This window comes from Miscanthus floridulus, chromosome 16 (assembly GCF_019320115.1).
Source record: "Miscanthus floridulus cultivar M001 chromosome 16, ASM1932011v1, whole genome shotgun sequence".
NCBI classification, from domain to species: Eukaryota; Viridiplantae; Streptophyta; class Magnoliopsida; order Poales; family Poaceae; genus Miscanthus; species Miscanthus floridulus.
The window spans coordinates 35,875,928-35,882,012 of NC_089595.1; positions in this window are offsets into that span (position 1 = coordinate 35,875,928).

Below are 6,085 nucleotides of genomic sequence, written 5' to 3' on the forward strand. Positions count from 1 at the left end.
AATTGATCCCATCTTTGGGTATCCTCTTCTCCAAATAATTATCTCCAACTTTTATTTTTGGACCAACTCAAGTTGCTTAGCAAAATTTGGAGAACGCGGAATGCCAATGGCGACGACGATGAATTCCAGACTTAGAAAAATTCTAAGTCTGAAAATAGCCGCTGGTTCAATTTTCGAGCCTCTGTTTGACTTAGTTCCAAGTTGATCTGGCTTTTGTTCCAAAAACAAAGTTTGTTCTACATGATATGGACTACAACTTTCATTTAAGGTCCAACCTCAAAATTGGTATAAAACCTACTATTCTACTTTGACCAAAATAGGATCACGATGAAGCTTATATTATCCTTTTTGATCCATTGGTGCATTTTCTGGCCACCTGCTCAACATGAACCCTTCATAACATTTGTTCATGAGTGCAAGTAGAGTTGTTTGAGCAAGGTACCAAGGTTTGGTTGACTTCATAGGTTTCCATCCACTTGATAAAGCAATTCATGCAAATATATGACTTATCATTTCATGCGACTTTTTGATTCCAAACTTCATGAAACTTTTCCACGGGTCTAGATGGATGCATGTGGATGTAATGTACATGGAAGAAGCATGTTTAGCATTACTCTTGCATAATCTTAACAAGGGTCCATATGTAAGCAAATGTGTGTGGCCCAAGTTTAAGTTGAAGCTCCATCATGTAGATTTGATCTTGACACCTTGATTACCACTTGACGTGTCATGTTTGAGCTCAAACCTATTGCTTAACTGATGATAAACACCTGGGGTGTTACAGCCCTCCCCCCTTAAAGGAATCGCGTCCCGAGATTCGGTGCGAAAGACTCTTAAGGGAAGAAAAACTTGTCATCCAGTTTCCAACATCAGTGATAGCATTAGGCTATTTAACTTTGGAGTATCAGAGAGACTAATTTGGTCACGACACTTTCTGATACTTGCTCTTTGTCGTAAGTTGTTGTCTGAAGAATTTCTTTCGTTGGCGTCCATAAAGCATTGTTACATTGGAAGGAATCCAAGATAGCACTGTCCTGCGTACTTCGTCCACGATGTACGAAGAGTGATACAAGCGTAGACTAAATACTTGTAACATCTACTTCTCTAGTGGATATAGCATAGACCTATGGACTTTGCACTAGCCCACAGTCTGTTGACAGATATTCCTTGCAACGATGCTATATTTGTTCCTAAGGTTTGAAAAGCAGTTCTCTACTAAAGTGGTTTGAGCACAACTTCTCGTAAAGGATGTGATCATAAACGGGGTAAACATCCTTTGAGGGTATGAGAAGTTAGTTAACCAATATCCAAACTGGTGGTAGCGGTGCACTCACTCATATGTCAACTGATGGAAAGCTACATAATGTTCCATGTGTGCAGTGCTCTTTCTCTGATAACAATACTGTATTACCTGAGTTAGTTGAGTGAGCGGTGAATGTGATAGCTGACTCTGTTGACTCAGCATTTTCGATGACCATTATTTAAGGGAATTCTCGTATCCCAGCGGCAACCGTTATCTGAGTTGTATCTGAGGCAACCCCTTGGGTAAAACACATGGAAGACACCTTAGGCATGTCAGCATTTTACGAATCATTGATGCAGAAGGATGTTAGCGAGGCTTGGAGGACAACATAAGTTGCAAGTAATCACAAAACTAGGGACTAGTTCAATACCAAGCATTCTGATCTAAGAGGGCAAAAGCAAGGCGCATAGGGCTGCAATTAGTCTTCTCAAGAGTATGGAGGGTTGTCTAACAGCAAGACATCTACAAGTTGTAATTTCTCGGTATGAATTACAAACACAACCGTCTAATGCAAAGGATGATCGCAGTCACAGCGAAATTGCAGATTCTGTACCCTTTTGTTTTCTATTCATATCTCACAAACTAGTGCTCCATTGTGCATGAATTTTGGTAGGCACGTAGATCCATGGGTCTTCTAACTACTCACCAAAATTCAACTCAACTGGACTCCGTTTGACCATCCAAACAATTCGTCTACCAAAACTGCTCTGTTCTGAAATGGCAGCAAACCGAGCCGATAAGATATCTCTCAAATCCGATGTTTTACTCAACCAATACTCAAACCAACTTAAGACATGGAAGGGTCCTAAGCAAGGAATGAGATCACCAAGTTTGGAGTCAATCCGATTTTTGTTTGAGTCACTAATCGCCGGCTTGAAGATAACCGGTTTTGCTGTTTCTTTGCTTAGCATTATTCTGTGAGATCTGGCCTTCGTAGTTACCACAAGTTGTTACCAAGCTAGAGATTAACCTTACTATGGGTAACTAATCAGTTGTCTCTCAACACTCAAAGTTCCAAATTCTGACTCTTGACCACAACAATAATTGCAATCAAGGCACAAACAGACGATCGTCATCGAAGTCTGCAAATAAGGAGTCACACTAGAGATGTTGATCTCGACTGTGCGATCAGCATGCACATAATAATCAAGACTTGGATAGCCAGGTCATAATCATAATGTGACGTTCGATTCTTATCTGACTAACAACTTGTCCAACATTAATTGTTGTGTGCCTTTCTGATCCAACCGTGATGACATAAGTTGTTCACTAGGTGACGGACGTCAATGTTGGGACAACCAAGTGGAGTCACTTGTCTACCACCTCTTGTAGTCTGTTAATGTTTATGTCGGTGACCAGTTTTTCAAAGGTTATCCCTTTTGTGACTTCAAAAGGAAGCTCTACTACTTTTGGTCAGATATATGGATCTTCGATAAGATATAGAGAGATAATCAAGGAAGAGCTCACGTGAAAATAACACATTGGTGCAGTTCTGCAATGGATCATGACTAGAAACCTCGATACCAGCGTGCACCCAGCAGCACAACCATGCATCGGCCGCCCACAAGGAGGCCCTAGGTTCCGTCGCGGCACCGTAGATCACTAATCGTGGCACCATTACTAGACAAACAACCAAAGTGAAATTTCCAGTGGCACCAATTAGATGGTAAGAACAAGCATTGTGCAAAAGAGGGATAGCAAACAAGGATAGTCACAAGGTTAGGAATCAACAAGGAGGCGATCAGAAGATTAAAACATAGCGCAAAAGAACATAGCCTAATTGCCGAAGGCAACTAAGCAGGAGACTCTTGCTTAATTTCCACAAACGCCTCGTGTCCACCAAAGTGATTACCCGATAAAGATTAACATGAGATTTGGTCTTGTCGAGCAGCAACATGAGATCAAGACTGATAAACATCCAGAGACTTGAAAGAGTTGGAGACAAAATACACGAGATTCGAGAGATAGAGCCATTGCACTGACTAGGGATTCAGTTGATAAAGCAATGACATGGTCTACGAGGAAAATGTTCCAAAGCCAGGGCAGATAGCGATTAGCGTTGCATTAGCTCATCAGTAGGAGAAAGAGCAATGAGGTCCAACAAGGATTTTTGAGCAGGGTCCTCCCACATAGGAGCGGGACAACCACGAAATATGCAAGCATTCAAGGGAACTAAGCTTGGACCTAAGGTCAAGCAAAGTCATAGATAAAGTCTTCGTAGCACAACATTCAAGGCTAGCAACCACGTGTACAGGCTCAGGCTCCCAAGAGAGAACCTAATTGGAGACGACAACTGCGCGATTACGTAACTTGAGCGTTGTTTTAGGATAAAGCTATTCGACACTCGTATGCTTATTGAGGACAAAAGGGTGACAACTACGACACTACCAAGATAATGAGCATCCACGCCTACATCATGGTCTTAAGCGAGCATTTCGAAACACTCAATCCAATTAGCTTAAATGGCTATTACGAAGCACAAAGCTCATACATAACAAACAGTCACCTACAACAACACCACTACACATATCAGGCAAAACATGGTGGTAAGGCACTGTTATCTTTTGTTTCTTTTTTTTTACGGAGTAGGTGGATATCTCTACTAAACAAGTTTTACTTATATTTAGCAATTTAATTTTCAAAGGGGTGAAGTTTTGCTAATTAATAACTTGTCATCTATTTCCTTTGGACGTAGACATATAAGACGAGCTAATCACACACTATCTTCAAGCATAGCTATTCAGGCAGCATGGGACAAGGCATTTTGGCTAGCTTCACACAGGGAAAATAGTGACATCACATTGATCACAAGTTACTTAGCATTAGAACAAGGTGAGGGAAGCATATTTATGCACAAGCACAATCATGATGCATGCTCGTCCTATTCGTCCTCACGAAATTGCCAGCCTAAGGTGGCAATCACGTTCTATGTCGGTGGCAAAACACGTACTCTCTCGATATATAGCTAGTCGTCAGCTATATTCAATCTACGCATTCGTGGTTAGCGTACCTGCAGGCAAATTCATTGCAGCCCATCCCCATAAGAGATAAATAAGCACACAATGAAAGTAGTAAACTAAGATACTCTCCATATATACATCCCCAGATATATATACTTCGGTATCCATAGCTACCCGATAAATATACCCGCAATTAAGTACCTTCATATATACATGTGTGTGACATGTAAATATTCCAGTAACCACAGCTAACTTTCCCCTAGACCGACAGTTGGACGGTCATGCTCTCACAACTCACACTTACCTGGACGTAGAGACAATTGATCCATACATTACCATTCAAGCGAATGGCATCCATACAATAGCACGCCGTATGGACGACGAAAGTAAAAACCCCCATGTTAGTACTTAGATAGCCACCTAATAGTCCTTAACTGGGCATAAAGGAGGATGTCGCTAGCATAGTTTTGCAAATTAGTTTTGACAAATTTGCCTGTAGCTAAAGTTTTAGTTAAAATAGGCTTTTTAAACTAAAACTTTGTTTTTAAAACAATGTACATGACAGTATTATGCTTAATCTTGCTCTGATACCAGCTGTAACAGAACCGCCCAATTTATACAAGATCAAGTACGGCTGTCCCCGCTAACACGTTGACACACACATACTTTCACTCATATAAACCCGGTAGTCCGCCGAGTGTCCCGAAAGGCCTCGGTAAATTAACATCACAACCAAGATCGCGTGATTAAGCAAATACACATCACATACGCAGGGTTGCAGCGGAAAATAATATTACAAATGAATTCACAAATAATAGTACAAGTTTGGGTTTCAAAACCGATTAGTGAAAACAACATAGCTTTCAAAAGATTACATTAATATATGTTCCAAATACATTGCTAGCATAAGTGACATCATCCGACAAAAGCATATAGATGAGAAGTAACTATAGAATCACCGAGCCACCGGTGGTTAGCCACCATCTTCACAGGCCAAGAACTTCACCTGCAACATGGTGGGATAAACCCTGAGTACGAGAAGGTACTCAGCTAGACTTACCCGTCAAAACCAGAAATAAAAGACACCAAGGATCATGCAAGGCTTTTCAGGTGGGCTAGCTTGACACAGTTGCATAAAAGAGCTTATGATTATAGTAACCAATTTAAACTTAGCATCAAGCTTATCATCATTTACCTGTCCACTAGATTAGCACCTGTACTAAAGCACTCACTTATTAGGAGCAAACAATATTAACCATAGCAGGTATAATAAGGCTGTCATCATCATATCATCATTTCCGAACCATTATGTTATTTAGTGTATCTACATTGGAGATAAGCCCGTCAAGTTCTCACTAACCGGGAGAGACGGCGACTCGAATCGAATTACAACTCAGCTGAGGGGGTATTCCTAACTCTCACCCTGGCATACTTTGCAAGGGTAGCCGTGGGTCACCTTTAGGACAACTCAGGAACCAAATTTGCGGGTTCGATCAGCGCCAGCACTCTCAGGGATTACCCTTCTGCTAGGACGACCAGGACTTTTAAATCACCTGCCCTTGGACTCACGCCTACGGCTCCCTTCCGAGGCGCACTTTATACTTATCGACTCCTGGCCTGAGGTGAGCTACTCGGCTTCGCGGTCGGTCATCGGGCCGGCCAACTAAGAGAGAGGCATGCGTTCAACATGAACAGGAAAGGCTCCAAGATCCAGTCCTTAATCGACACAGACGGAGTCACTGTAAACCGGCAAGCCTCCGCCCGGTCTTCATTTCAAATTAAGACTGGTTCTTTTCCACGATAGCAAATATAGCCAACCGTG